At 41.6% G+C, this 16,546-nt stretch overlaps 1 protein-coding gene across 2 annotated transcripts in view; it reads left to right on the forward strand.

Annotated features, from left to right (window-relative positions):
* Positions 1–16,546, forward strand: part of kif26ab (kinesin family member 26Ab) — a 98,136-nt gene that overhangs the window by 15,086 nt on the left and 66,504 nt on the right. The gene's annotated exons all lie outside the window — the stretch shown is intronic.

Consider the following 16,546-nt stretch of genomic DNA (forward strand, 5'->3'; position numbering starts at 1 on the left):
GGGTTGCACAGGTGACAATGAAATACCAAAACAGTAAGGCTGCAGGCTGCAAACAAAGCTGATAATATTCTGTGGGTTCTTCGGTATGAGTGACTTCTTTCTCATTACTCACTGGCAGTCATTTCATTCATTGGAAATGTAAAAATATTGATTGGGACAGCTTTTTGGTTTGTTTTTAGTCGGTTTGCAATATAATTGCAAAGCTGGTAACCTTTGTAAGCTAGCTCGTAGTTCACGGATGCCTATGGACTCTATAGAAGCTCTTCAAAGGTCGGGAAATACACTCTCTCCAACACTTACTAACCTGTTAGTTCCCAGAGGAGCCTCTCAGTGAGCAGCAATAGTGAAGTGTGGTTGTGGTGTGCAGCTGCTGCGTGAGTGCACCGGTGTGCTTTCATGTCATATTTCTATATATGTGTCTGGGTGACAGTATGCATGCATCTCTGTGTGGTTCTATTTGTGTTTGTGTAATAGTAGATGGATTGTGATGGGTTGTGTTGTGATTGGTAGAAGGCTTGTGTTAACTGGTCTTACTGGCCTCCTCTGCTATGCGTCGGCCTATTCTTTATTGTCAGGAGCTCATTCTGATACGTATATAGTGCTCCATAAATCCTGGCGCAGTGTGAAAATGCCAGTCAAAGTTCACGCCGCTCATGTTCATTTCATGCTTGAGTGTCCAGCCCTGTGAGCGAGGATGAGTGTGTGTATTGATGATGTGTGAATGTGCGTGTAAGTACCAGAGGAAAAAGAAAGAGATGAAGCACATTCAGAGTCCCTCCATCCTTTCCACTTTGCTGCAGAAGTCATCCATCTTTCTGAACTTAACTGCTACCAATTTATGATTGCATTATTACAGCCAGTGTTTTATCCTCATTCCTACACACGGGCCTGGTGGTGGTCTGGTTAATGGAGAAGGTGATGGAGAAGGTGACTGGCCAGTGCCATTACTCTGGTACTCAGTGGGCTTAGCTTTAGGGTGGATATGATGAGAATACAAGCTCTCCTTAGCTCTGATTGTAGCCCTGTGGTTTTTTGATTTGCTGCTGGTTTGGTGCTTATACCAGGGGCTAACATGCCACATATTATACACTTCACTCAGTTATTAGCTTAGTTATTGGCCTGTATTGTTATATCATCTAATAAACCTCAGATTTGCTCATAAGCATGTATCACTCCTGTAGTCAGAAGGAACAGAAGGAAAGAAAAAGTGAAAAGTGTGTGTTTCGGTCGCATTTTTCTTTCATTATTGGCTGTCTTGACTTACCAATTCACCTGCTGACATTTTAAAGGAAATACCATAGCAATGCATTCTACAAAATGGAAGCAAAGTTGCTTTTATTCCGATGGAAAACCGTGTTGCTGAATTTCTCAATAGGCGGAACAGTGAAAAGGTCAGCCTCAGCTGTATGGATTTTCATAATGGATTTTCTCCAGAAAGAAGTCAATCAAGATGCAGTAGCAGTGTTGTTTGTCTTTGATTGGCAGAGGAAGCCTTTTCCCAGATTTTTGCACTTTTGGGAAAATGTTGGAGAAGCTTCCAAAACAGCGAGGACTGAGATATGTTGTCCTCCTTTTCTGCTTTCGTCCTGCTTGACTGAAAACTGATTTTCATCCCTTCATGGCTGCGCTGTAGTAAGGTTAACCTGAACTACTGATATGTACAACCCTGATTCCAAAAAAGTTGGGATGCTACATAAAACGTAAATGAAAACAAAACTCAGTGATTCTCAAATCCTTTTCAACTTATATTCAATCAAATACACTACAAAAACAAGTTATTTAATATTCTAACTGATAAACCTTACTATTTTTTGTGAATATTCAAACATTCTGATTTTGATGTCTGCAACATATTTAAAAAAAAGTTGGGACAAGAGCTACAAACGACTGGTAAACTTGTGGAATGGTCAAAAAACACCACTAGGTCGACAGGTTAATCGATAATAATCCATAATATCATTGAAAGATTCATGCTCATGGCATGAGCAGCTTGCACATCTGTGAAGACACCATGAATACTAAAAGGCACATACAGGTTTTGGAGTGACATCTGCTGCCATCCAGACAATTGCTTTCTCAGAGATGTACCTGCTGCAATGCCAAGAAACATTTTGCACATGTTACAAGAGTGTGTCTTCTTAGTAAGAGTTTGAGTACTGGACTAGTCTGTCTGCAGTGCAGACCTGTCTCCCATTAAAAATGAAAATCTGTGGTGCATTATCAAACACAACATACATCAATGGAGGCCGTGGACTGTTGCGCAACTGAAGTAATTTATTAAGCAAGAATGAGAAAGAATTTCACTTTCACAACTTCAACAATTAGTGTCTTCAGCTCCACTTACTGAGTGATGTTCAAACAAAGGTGATGTAACACAGTGGTAATAATTACTGCCTATTGCAGGCATCAAATTCAGAATGAGTGTATGTTTACAAAGAATAATAAAGGTTGATCAGTTTGAACAATAATGTCTTGTCTTTGTACTGTATTCACTTTAACCCTGGTCAAAGGGGATTTGAAAATTGCATTCTAATTTTATTTATGTTTTACACAGTGTCCCAACTTCTTTGGAATCAGAGTTGTACTTGATGTCTTTGCATATTTTGTCTGAGCCAACGACTCAACCAGACAAGCAGCATCAGAGTGATAAAGATGAGAAAGAAAGAGGCAACACAGTTTCTGCAGCCAACATTTCATGCTCCAGTAAAGTCTACTCAAAGTTGAGAAAAGTGTAAGATGGTGCCTTGAAGTTTGAGAAACAGCAGCACAGTAAAGAAAAACCAATTCATTATATTTGTTTGGGTTTGTTGTGCACCTTGGCTGGTATTTTCACCCACTTGTGAACTATTTCAGTAAATACATTTACTTTAGAGGTCAACGGTGCTCAGAAAAAAAAGCTAAATGAGGATAATTAATTTATCTTCACATCAGCAGAGATATTCTGTCTTGAGAGATGATGGCATCTTGAGCTTGTCATTACTCCCAGCGGATTCTTGTGGAGTAAACCTTCCCCTGCCTCTCTCCCATGAACCGACTCCCATTAATAGATCCGTCCTTTATGCATCCCCTCTTGTTACTGCCGCTCTATTTTATGATGTCACTCTCTCCGCTGAAGAGCTCTGGGCTGTTTTATCTCCTTCGTGTGTGTCGGGCACTTAAACTTAAACCTCTCTGTTTACGAGTCCCAAACTGCCTCTCCATCCTCCGCGTTTGCTTCAAAGTATCGGCTCAGCATCGCCTATAAAAGCCCGGCTACCCTTGCTGTTCTGGGAACTCGCTGCTGGGCCTCACTGTAGCAGACCCCCAGCTAAGTGCCCGACTCCCATGCTGAGTGTGAGAACAAGACTGTGAGACAGTGTAGACAAGGATGTGTGTATATGAAAACAGGGTTAGTCATAGAAATGTCTGTTTGGATTTAGATTTTACTTTAGCATGAAGCTGCCTGCAATTAGTATTTTGTTGCTACATGCTGGTGTTTTCAGTACTCAACTGTTTCTCTCAGATAGAGCTGTCGCGGTGACAAAATCTTCCCTGTGGTTATCTAGGTTGACTCAGCAAAACCGACATTAGCACCATTCTTTTGTTTGTTTTTGCAAATTACTTTTTTTTTTAATGATGAATGAAGTAATTAACATCAAGTATAACATCGCTTTGGAACGCAATTCACGACCCAGCGGGCAAGTTTTTGGTCTGAACAAGCTAGCTGCTGGGTGCTAGTCATATTTGCAAATGAATTCCTATAGTTCGACCTTTTACACACATAGCTATATCATTGTTTATGTCATGTCTATCAAGTAAATTTACATACAACAGCGACACAAACACACACACACACACACAGGCGAGCGGATCTCAGAGCAGAACCAGATGATTTATGTACAACAGCAAAGCTAGCGCAGGTTGAGCTAAGCTAAACTTTCACAAAATGCAACATGAAAAACCAGTTACTACCTCATTTAACACACACAAGTGTAAGGCAAGAGGGGCCTATAACCTCATGAAAAAAAATAAAATAAAATAAACACAGCAGTTGTTGTGTATGCTTTCCATCCCCTGCAGTTCGCTTGTCAGTAGTTTGGTATTTCAAAATTGCAGTTCTTGCCACAGCCCTCTCTCAAGCATTTAAATCAGCATGATAGATAGTAACTATTGTTTACTGCTCTAAATGTATGCATCAAACAAAACATTGCTGGAATGCCTTTGAGCGTGTCTGTGCAACACGGAAATGCTTCCCTCCCTCAGATGCCCGGTGAAAAGGAGGGAAGCTCCTGCAGAGCACACCTGTGTCTCTGGCCTTGGTGAATTCCTGCAGAGGTTTACTGTTTGGCGCAGGAGTGGACGCTACTGTTCAGTCCTCTGACCCCTCTGCTGTGTCCAACGCACCACCTCTCCCTTCTCTTCAGGAAGCTCATACGAGCCAAAACTTTCAAAACCAGGGTCATCCACTTATGACCACCGCAGGTCCAGACAGCTGGCCGGTAATAAAACTATTATGTGGCCGAACTTAAATGTGTAGTTTTATTTACACACAGCGTTTTACAGGTTGTGTCCACATGAGTTTGACGTTGAAGTAATGTGTTGGTTTCCAGGGGAGGACTCAGTCGAACAAAACAATGCTGACCTTATGCTTGAGTTCAAGAGCTGTTCAGAAATAATTCATATGATCAACATCTTTAATTAGTCTCTTCTTGTGATTGTCATTCAGTTAGCAAATATTAATTTAAACTGTGAATGCTCAAATCATGATTTCCTCTTTTTTCTTTTTTCCTTTTCATGTGCTGTTCCTGACCTCTCTGTGATCCAGGTAAATGTATTTGTGAACACATGCATTCAGTTTTTATAGAACTGTCCGTCCGTCTGTGGTAGCGTTCCTTCACCAACATATATTCTTTTTTATTAGTATACATTTTTAAATTAATATTCAACAATCACTTTTCTATCCCATTATCCACTTAAATTGGTCTGAAATGCCCTATTTTGAGATTTATAACAAATGCTAGAGAAATAAAACCAAAAGCTGAGAGAGCCTATGGAACGTTACATGTTTCGTGTTCCATTTACATCAGAGGTCGGAAGTCAGAGTTGGGAATGACCTGAGTTGAAAAGACAAAAGTGCTAATAAACAGCAGTTGATGTGTGGAGCAGCCATCTTATTTCCAATAAGGAATGCACCAATAGTTACCCCAGTATCCCAGATAGTTCAGGTTTATGGTTAATATTCATATGCTGTTATCATCTCCGTTTTGTGAATGTCTGTTGTAATGTCCACCCAAGCATTTACTCTCCTGGGATAACCATTTCCTCAGCGGACCTTTTTAGCAGCCACCAAAAATATATTTAATAAATATCTCTCTCTTTTCAACCACTCTCGAGGTAAGAGTCCAAAAGCTTACTCTCCATGGGCACAAGAGATCTGCAAATACATCTGAAAATATCTTGTAAGGCATTACGCATTCGAGTTGTCACAATACCAGAATTTTAAACTTCGACACAGTACTAGTATAAAAAAATATATGTGATACCGCTTCTGATACTGCGACAAAAAAGGAAAAAAGTAGTTATAAAATTTAAAAATAAAAGGATATGTTTTTTCTTTGTCACTGGCTGGTTTTACTTTGCTGCAAGCCAGATTTCAAGCAGGGCAATAAAGACTGACCTGAATTGAGGTCTTTAATGAGCACTTTGATCGTTATTTTTGTATCTTCAGGCATTTTGATGCTGTAATTAATGGATATTGTATTGTTTTAAACATGTGGTATTGATGTTTCAATACTAAATAGTCTGTAATAAACAGGGCAGTCCCAGAAGACATGGTCACAATTTGCATTTAGATTTCCACAGTTTCTCCAGCCAGAAACATGTATTCACCACTGTCACACGGTCATTACCACATCCATCTAGCGAGACATTACCCCCCCTCCTCCCTATTCTGCCCATCCACTGACCCTGAGGCCTCGCCTCGTCCCACGCTGGGCATTTATGTCTTCATCTCTTTGTGAGCGAGGGGTTGTTTTGGCTGCGGCGTCCAATGGAGGGGCGAAACCAGGGCACACTTGAACTCCCACAGAAGGCGGTCACTGGAGACCACATTTGAACTGGATTTGACCTGTCAGGCTATACCTGACTTGTGTGTTTCCATCTCTTTTATGCACTTCTTACATGCATCTATAGATAGCTATCATCAGAGGCCGGTTCCCGTACGAGAAAGTGATTCCTGCTCGAGTTGTTAAGTTATAGAGGCTGCTGTAAAAGCCCTACAGTAGCCATTGAAAGTCATGGTGGCGCTATGGTGAGACAGAGGGCTTGAGGCTCCTGCAGCCGCTGAACAATGCTTAATTAGCTCATAAACAAAAGCTAGTGGGGGATCAGAGGGGGCAATCAAAGTGTCCTGTCCCTTTGAGCTCCTCTCACCATCAACAAAGCCTCTGTAATGACCCCGTCACTCCACTTGTTGTGTCTCACCGTGGTGTGCTTCCTGACAACATAAAAGACCCACATTCCAAAAAAAGCCTTGGACAAGAGACGATACCCGTCCACACCTCCCTTCCTCCTCTCTCTGCTAGATATTGACTTTGCTCCTCCGCTCCTCACCTCCGTGGTGTATGTTTGGTTCCCCGTGGCGACAGCAGCTTTCATCTCTCCTTTTTCAGTCTTGTGTCCGTGACTTTGGTGGTCTGTTTTATTGCGTTCCTTTGTGTGACGCGGTGTTGGCACGCTGCTGGGAGCCTCTGAGGAAGTGCTCGACACACTGAAGAGAGGACTGTGCCAGCCTGTGGAGAGGTTGTTCAAGCCTGGCATGAAGACAGGTGTGTGTCAGGTGTGTGCGTCACAGCGGCCTGGTGTCCAATGTTTGCACTCGACAGTGAGTGTGTTATTTTTTGAATGTTTGGACACGAGGCCCTCTAAAGAAAACAGACGTCCACCGCCACACGAGGACAGCACGGCAGCAGGTCGGAGGCAATCTCTGCTTGTTTGTGCAACCATGTTATCATCTCCTGTTTCCTGTGAAAACAGGAAATGACAGGGGCGAAAATGGAGGCTAGGAAAGTGCTGCCTTGATGTGTGTTGGCTGGAGGTCCAGCTCCGCCTGACAGTGACCCTCCCGGCCAGGAAAAACAGACCCGTCCAGGGCGTAACCCACTGCGGGATCCTTCATGGTGTTATTTTTATCACTTTCACAAAAGCACAGCGAGGGATGCTTTTCCCAGCTGTTGACACAGGTCTGGGTCATTTTTGTCTCCAAAACAGGGCAGCAGAAAAGAGAGGGAGACGTCCCATCTGGCCATGTCCCGTTGGCTGGCAGCCTTGCATGACTGCAGTCTCTGTTTAGGAAGGGAAATCCTTTTTGACATTTTGTTAATCATGAAAGCGAGACACTCCTGTTCTTTGGATGATCCCTAGACCTCCATCACAATACCTTTTTCCGTCAGGCTGCAGTTGTCATGTGATTTTATCCATCAATCACGCATATTTTGTTAATTCTTAACAACAGGCTGGCACACAGACACACAGTGGGGGAGAGCAGGGATGAAAATATAACTATTTTTGTCTTTCCCTCTTTGCACAGAGATGCAGAGTAACCATATGTCCTTCTGAACAACATAGATCAATCAATCCCAACCATTTTTCTAATCAGACTGGAATTTGAGGTTATGTAACGTTACTTTTACCCTTTTCTGTCAGGACAAAAGTAACAGTTTGAGAGACTTACCACGGACTACGCACTGAATATTTCTGATGTATAACGCTCATTAACACATCAGTTAGTCAAATCATTTATTTATTAATTTGAATGTCTCTATTGTGTGTCATTGGTCCAATGCATCGCTCACATAAAGAGAGAGTGGGAGAGGAGATTTTATTTGGTTCGTCAAGTCTGTGGTAGAAATTCTGTAAATTTACATTTTATTTCTGCAGCTCACTTTTTATCGAAAGAAATAAAAGTTGTATATTGTTCTACTAAGGAGAGGAAAAATGAGAGCCTGTTAATTCTGCCTTTAATGCGTCATTATGAAGTTGTCTAAAATGTCCTTTATTGTTTTCCTGGTGGGAGGGAATAAAAACATTGAGAGGGCCTGTTGACTCAGACTAAAGGTATTTATTTCTCATTTATAAAGTATGTAACATGTTTACATGTTTTCATTAACAACTGTTGAAATAATATAAGGCAATACGAAAATAGCAGTAATAACAATCAGGAACGTTCATTTATGCACAAATTTCACAAGATTTATTGATAAGGCCTGTTGTGAATTGGGTCACGATGTTTTGTTTTTGAAAAGCATGTCCCTCCTCAGAAAAGTTTGGGAAACGCTGCTCTGGCATACTTTCATCCACGTTCTGTGCTGCAACTGTCCCGCCTGTACTTTCATCCCTGCTCTCCCCTAGACCTGGTAAATGCTTCTTTATGGGGCTCAACTGCGAGTACATTCCAGACAGTAGAGTCAGCTATCAGTGTGGCTCAGGCGGTGGATTACTGCTGATGGCATGGCAGGTAAAAGCCCCGGCGTCTGCTGTGATATGGTTAAATGAGAGGGCACGGACAGGCACGCCGCACAAACAGCTGATTAGCAAGTCAGCTAATTATTGGCTGTTGAAAAATGATAACCATCTCCTGCTCGACTCTGCTTTAGACAGTCACTGTGTAAAACTGAGAGTTGCTCCCGTGGAATTCCAAGAGTTTGAAGGCAGAGCTAAGTTTAGCTCTTTATGGGGTCTCTAAAAAAGAAAAGAGCTGCTTGCACAAGAATGCTATTGTTAGACTGACTAGATTGCATCAGGCGGACTTTTCTGCTTCTGTTGTCCCAACAATTTGAGGCCGAAGTGTCCGCAACTAGAGATGTAACAATATATCAAATAAGGCGATATCGCAATTGAAAAAAAATAGAGATGGGACCGATACAATCCCACATCGGGGGCCAGTACTGACGTATTTTATCATCAGATATCAGACTACCATCCTGATCCGCATGCCAATCTTATTCATAAGTCTGTGATGATCCAATTTCTAAGTCTTGTTATTGTTTATTGATTCTATACACAATTAAACAAAAGATAAATGATTGTATTCTTGGCAATTCTACATTAATATATATACAGGGGTCAAATGTCTCAGAACAGCCATGTTCTCAATAGATACATTATAAACACAATGAAAACAGTGACACAAAGTCACACTTGCATTTTTGAACATAAAATAGAAAACTTATTGTTTGTAATGAGTCATGAGAAATGAGGGCAGACTCTCAGTAATACCTGCAGCACCTGTGAATGTCACAAGCAAGCAGTCCTACAGCACTCCACAATGGTTCGAGGACGCCATTGCATATTATTTTTTAAACTCTAAACAAGCTGTGAAAACTTCAAGCACCAAGCACAGTCCATGAACATCAACTGACACCGAACTTTTCACCACTAAACTGAAGTTCAGTTCCACCTTCATGTAACCTTGCATATAATACTAATAATAATGGTAGGAAATAAGGAAAAAAGAGCACTAGTGTTGGTTTAATATCGGTATTGGTAGACAAACAAATTTGGGTATTGTAATCAGATAAAATTGGTGGTAAAACTGGTATTATTTGACCTTGAGGTTTTGGTTATGTTACATCCCCATTCACAACCTTTATTTATATTACACAAGAAGCAATAGACCACTACCACTGCTTCAGTCACCAAGTTTGATGTCTTGGAGAAAGAGAATTTTGTTTGTGATATTTGATGAGTAGCTCAACATGAGACCAGACAGGTAAACATCAGCAATAGATCCTTCAGCACGTAGCGTCTGGACTGGCAGCGGTGGTCTGCTCCCGTCTCCATGACCCAGATTAAGATATGGCGAGTGCTTGCTCACCGGGGTCGATGTCATCAGCAGGGAGGTCGGAGTTCATTTGTCTTTCTTGACAGACCTTTAGGAGGTGGTCCAGTGCTCTGGCAGAAGGCTGCACCGATGCTGACCTCTGTGAGCTGCACAATTAGTTACCCTTTGACCCCCGAGTCCCCACAATCAAACCCTGAGCATGGACTGGGCATGCCTGTGCATCTCCAGACCCACTTTACATATGACTGTACGTGTGTGTGAAGCTCAGAAAGGCACAGATGAAGCACATGATTCAGTCTGACATGATATCATAGCTTCCTCTTGTTTCACTCTTCTTCATGAAATTAAAAACAAAACAAAACAAAGCAATTAAGTGACTCAAAGCCATTCATAAAGATTTACACCCCCTACTTAATGATATATCAGGCTACTTTTCCATTCTCCTTTCATAAATATATAAAAGATCCATTAGTTTGCATCCGTCTGCTGCAGCTCTACCCTATTGTTGTTTAACTGCTCTTAACTGTGTGTTTCTCATGCTCTTAAGTGCAATTAAAGCACATCACTTAGAGCTTATGCAGACAGACAGACTCAGACGAATACCATCATACCCTTGCGCCAAAAAAATAAATCTCATTGCAGACTCAAGCTTTCTGTTTTCACTTTGTTTGACATGTTCTGTCCTTGCAGCGCAGCTCTGAACACGCAATTCAGCTGTGAACCTGCATCCTCCCTCCACTCCTCTCAGGATTGCGTGTTTCTCCATCACAATGAATTCTTCAGCTCTCGCTGAGCTCTGCTGTGTTGTGACATTTCATATGAGCAGGCAGAAAGAAAAGCCCCCGAAGAATGTACAGAGCACAACTCAAGATGAGAAGTCAGAACTCAACAAAGCTGCCAACAACGCCAAGGTTATCTCTTCATTTCACAATGTGAAATGACAGCAGTAATGTCCTTGTCCGCCCATGTTGGTGTCCCTGACTTCACAATAGAGACAATTTTGCAACTTCTCCCTGTTTTGTGATAGGCTGTGCTGAAAAAAGTATAGACTGACAGCCTCCCACAGTTCGGTCGTGTCTACTTAGATGGTGATTTGTCCGACCTCTTAGTCATGTAGAGACTCGTTCACACAGGTGGGCGAGTTACAAAGCCTTGACAAATTGGTCTGCTTTCTCCAGTGTCTGCTGGAATGTGTTTGAAAATTAGATGAACTAGATGGCAACGCTAGTTTTACAGTGTGTCGGTTGGCTGGTCTGTCATTCCACCACTTTGGTGGAGACTGAAATTCCTGAACAGTTATTAGATGGATTACCATGGCATTTTATACAGGCCTTCCCAGATGATCTATCCTACTGAGTTTGGTGATCCTGTGACTTTCCCTCTATTGCCACCAGCAGGTTGACAGTTTTGGCTTTTAGTGAAATATGTCAACAAGTATTGGACAGATTGCCATAAAATGTTGTGCTGAGATTCATGGTTCCAAGTGGATAAAATCATAATGACTTCGGTGATCCCCTGACTTTTTCTTGTAACGCCTCCAAGAGGTCAAACTTTCCATTTATCCTGTGAAATATCCCAACAAGACTGATACAGGCACTGGTTAATACTGTTTGATTACACCTGACATTTTACAAGAAAAGATATTTGTCAATGACACTCATTGTCGGTAATGTTGGAGTGCTTTGATCTTAAATGTTAGACTTTAGTCAAATGATTAAATCATTTTATCCCATTCAAGTTAGCAGAGGTTAAACCAGAAGTTAGCTGCTTGGCTGAAGGAAGCCTCACAATGTGGAATCTCCAACACAGAAGTTGACTTCATGTGCCATTAAGTAGCTCTCACAGGAATGAACAGAGGCCTCCAATGCTGTGATCGGTTCTCTATGATACATCCATGGCTTAGACAGTGGGGGCAGTCGGCAAATACATAAAATAATAATGTAAAATAAAATAATCAGTGCCCAAACACTGTGTAACACTGGTAACACATACCACTGCAGCAAGCCTCCCACCAGCAAATTTCAGTGAGTCTAACACGTACAGAACCACGATATTCCCATCAGCCTTTGCTGCACTTTGAGTTTTGTGCTAATTATCAAATGTTAACCTGCTAAACCAAGTTTGTAAATATAATAAACGTTATACTTGTGTGACTTGAGCATGTTAGCAGTTAGATGAAAATTAATACTGTAGATTTTCAGCCTTGTTTCAGCTTGTTTAGTATTACAGCATGGAAATATTCAATTTAACATCATTGCAACTTAAACCCTATGAAATGAAACAATAAAATGTAAAAGCTGTTTTTTTCCACGTGAATTACTACAAATTAGAATTGAATATTACTTATGAAAAAATGGCTTCCAACCCCACCAGACCTCACCATATGATTTGAATAGTAAGTGAAATGGTTGGCCTTGCTTTTTGTTATAGGCCATAAGGCCATTTGCAGGATGCCATTGTTCCTGAAAGACAAAGTGGCAAAATGTGCATGTGAAAACATTTTGATAAGCCTAGCATTTTCTAGGGTGGTGAATGAAAATCCGTCAGACTCAGTAAGTGGATTAGTGTGCAGTGTGCACTATTCTCCACAGAGATAGTTCAGCCTACTTCCTTATCTCGCTGATGTTCAATTGAATGTGTCTAGACATCTCAATTAGCAAGGAAAAAAAAAACAAAAAACAGATAATGGTTAGTGCTTATCTCAGTGTGTTTTTTTTCTACCCGTCCTCTCACCAGCCGTCAATATCTAGTTCTCATAAATAGACAACAGTTTTCCATTAATACAACGCTTCCTGGCTGAAAGCCCTGGGCTGATGTTTAAATTTCTATTATTAGTGATAATTGTGCGCTCTGAGAAGTCATTGGCATGGTAATGACATCTTTCATGATAAATTAGTATTCCCCCCTCTCTCCGCCGTACCTACACTAGTCTGTTGCACTAGAACGACTCAGCCGCTCGCAACTCTGCTGCTCCATTGTTCTGCCGACACGCAGCAGCTTTGTGAGACACAAAGCATGTCACTCTCAGAGATAATGCTCTGCAGACTGGGAGTGGATGGGATAGGGACGCTCAGCACAGCTCACCTTGGCTCAGGATGGATTGTGCTTTGCTGTACGAACACAGTTAAGGAGCCAAAATGGGGGACTAACCTTTAGCTCATTCTATAGTCCCTACGGCTTTGTGAGGCTAATCGGTTAGCCTGTTGCTCACGTATCCGCGCTGGCACATGGGCCGATAAGTGAAAATTGAGATATCTTCCAAATAAAAAAGTGCCACGCTCAACAATAACCACTTGCAGAGTCTCATTATGTGGCTTCTCCTCACCGACTCAATCTATAGAGTCACTCCACGTGTCGAGAGAGAGTGGGAGGCAGACTGAAACTCCAGCACTAACTGAAAACTTGAATATTTATCCATATGGCAGCTTGCCAGCATAATTACTGCACCGTCCATTCCAAGGGGAAAGTGGAGAGAATAATTGTTGTAGGATACTCAACATTTCACCTCATCATCACTTTAATATCGCTCTATTTTCATGACTTTGTAGAGCATTTTTGCAAAATGTGTCTGGGATAAAATACTGCAATAACAATATAAAAAGAGGCCAATATGCTAATGTTGTAGATCCATATGTTTGTGTCTGCATCTGTGCTGCTTGGCATCAAAACATGTTCAAATGTTGATCTAAAAATGATGAATTCTAATCATGTTGTTGATGTGTAGAATGAGATTTTTTCCATTACTGGATCTGGAGGATGTTGATGAAGATACCGTATTGCAATTACTACTGTTTGAGCATGAGTAACTCCCAACTCCCTTTGCATTTTTCTCTCATAATTAACCATCCGCATGCACACTCGCGTGTCACACTTTACCCTCTGTGTGGCTGAGGGAGCCCTGCGATGGAGATTAGCTGCCATAAGCTTTTGCAGCAGCTTGCTTCCCCTCTAAATAAACTGCGGGGAACTGGGAGCGCTCCGTCTCCCAGTCAAAATGAGAAGTCCTCTCGAAGAACAAACTGCCGGGAATGCAGCTCTCTTAGTGTGACAGTTCAGACGGAGGAGAAGCAGGTGGCTGTCATCGCAGCGTATAGACTGAATAGGGGTTTCAAATACAAGTGAAGTAGTGGTTTGGGCTGTTGGAAGGAACTATTGTATCAGGATCCTCTGCTGAGCAGTGAGTGTTTTAGAGTGGGCTCTCAGACAAAAATAGATCTCTCAACAACCTCCAGTGGATGGTTGGAAATACTGAATACTGTTGGAGTTTCACTCTGCACACTAATGAGGACTTTGCTGTAGTGAAATTTCGATATGACCATAAATGCTTGGTTTTAGCTTTCGAATGCAAGGGCCTCTGATTAAAATCCAATTTGCACATTTCAAATAAGTTTTTTTTTTTTTTATTTGAGACAACTTACAAATGTTGTAACCCAACTCTTAATTGCTCCAACCTTCAAAAATGGCTTGCATGGAGTTAGAAATTTCAGGTTAAATAGAACAGATTTTTTACACTACATCAATAAAGACAAAAAAAAATCCTTAATTTAGGACAAGTTGAAACAGAAAAGTAGAAGTTTGCATGGTGTGTGATATGTTTTTACTCATGCATCCTTTTGCAAAATAGCAGATTCAGGTTAGAGGGACAAATATTAACCATATTTTTCATTAGCCATGTGCTCTGACAATGTGCCAGATGATTTTTTTAACCCTCTTTTCACCCTCCAGCCTCTCACCCCACCCTTGCTTCCCCCCTTCTGCCCTTGTTTTCACCTGCAGTTTACTGCAACACCTGGCTCCTGCCTATCCAGCTTGCCTGTTGAATTTTTCATTATGTACTCAGTTTGGTTCGTTTCCACAGCCGTGCCTGGTTGGGGGAAAAAGAAGAACTACCTTGAGAGAATCCCTGAGCCAAAAAATTAGCCATTCTAATTAGAAGTGCACAATTTCTGGTGCTAGTGTACATAAATACAATCCAATGTGTCCCGGGTGAGGACAGCATAGCAAGCAGCCCTGCTGCTGTCTGACTTGCTCCACAGCAACTATGGGCAGGAAAGTGGAAAATATTTGGAGAGGAAAAAACATTTTCATCCTTCCAGTTCATTTTTTGAGGCAGTGGAGCATTACTTTTTTCACTGTTGAGAAAACTTTTGAGGGATAGTTCATACTGTTCTTTCTGCAGCCATGAGCATTGTTTCATCTTCAAATCCTTACTCTCCACTTCCACAATGTATTGTGATGTATATGATTATGAACTGCACATTTGTTTACCTGACAGAAATGTTATGCCTCAAACCTTAGTGATCACCCCACAGCTCTTCTTCATCCTTAGTTACTTTACTTTTCACAGTGACACCGTCTGACGAGAGTACGTGGTAAAGCTCTGACTTCACTGACTTCATCAAATTTACTATGAATGTTAGCTGGACATATATGATTTAAGACACTTATCCAGCAATGAGGTTGGAGCCGTAGTAATCTAACGTTAGCTAGCTAAGCAGTGAAGCTCTAACATGTCCTAAAATAGGCGGTTGCTTACAAGTGGCTAAATAAGACTACAGTGGTTGTTGCAGACTTTAAACATCATCATGCCAAACACGAGTCACTTAGTGGGGGTGATGCTGGGTCTTGGGATTGTGGTGTAGTCTGTTTGATTTTTGCTTCTGGTGATTGAAGTTACTTTTTAAAACTCATTAAATTGGTGTTCATTTGTGAGGATTATGTAGCTGAACACAATAAACTTTTTCTCAACACAGAACTTATTTTCTGGACTAATCTTAACTCCAGTGGAAAAAAATCCTATTGGCTTTTTCTGGAGGGAACCAGAGCAAAGCTAACTTTTGATTTGGCCTGTAAAAATGTGTCAATTGTGCAAGTAGAGAATTGAGTTGAAGTGATGATCATTCACTACCAGATGCCCAATAAAGACATCTCTCTGGCGATTGCTAAAGTCCAGGCTGGACCTCCCAACTGTGTGACCTCGTCCAAAGCCGATGAAAGCTTGACGGATCTGGGGCTGAGACAGTGAGCGCTGCCTTCGGGTCCGCAGCGGAGAGAAAGAGAGAGATGTCGGGGGGTGGGGGTGGAGGGGAGGGTGGTGGTGGTGGTGGTGGTGGGGGGGGGGTTTGAAGTCTGTCCAAACAGTCTGAAAGGGGCTTGTTTTCTTTATGTGCGTGAGTGAACAGGAAAAGGTAATTAACTGGCCAAGTGGCGAAAGGCGGGATTGATGGATGGGTGTGGTGTAAAGAGACAGCCACACAAGGGGAGACAAATACACACACGCACATACACGCATGTGCACCCATTTCTCCTTCTAAAGCCTGGCTTAGTTAACCTTTTATGAACTTACACTTTTATAAAAACCTGTATATGAGTCTCATTCTAGAGAAGCTACAAGCACTCACACCCTGATAAATGGGTCGACCATATGGAGTGGTGACACGTCATTATAGGAGGTCGTTAATGGTTGCAGGGTGGTTTGGCAAAGACTCATGAGTGATTACATCTGACTCTATCTATGTTTAACCTGAGGGTCAGCAGGAGTATGGTCTCTTTATTTCTGATGGATAGTGGCATCTGTTTTTGTGGATGACAGGCTTCAACTATAAAGTACAATCGGCTGTATCACCATACAAACATTCACAACAGATCAAAATACTCTAAACTAAAGGTCACAACTGTATGTTGCAGTAAATTTTGTGCGTTTCATTCATAATCGTTCATCAGATG

Source organism: Lutjanus erythropterus, chromosome 18 (assembly GCF_056507025.1).
Source record: "Lutjanus erythropterus isolate fLutEry1 chromosome 18, fLutEry1.hap2, whole genome shotgun sequence".
Classification (NCBI taxonomy): domain Eukaryota; kingdom Metazoa; phylum Chordata; class Actinopteri; order Lutjaniformes; family Lutjanidae; genus Lutjanus; species Lutjanus erythropterus.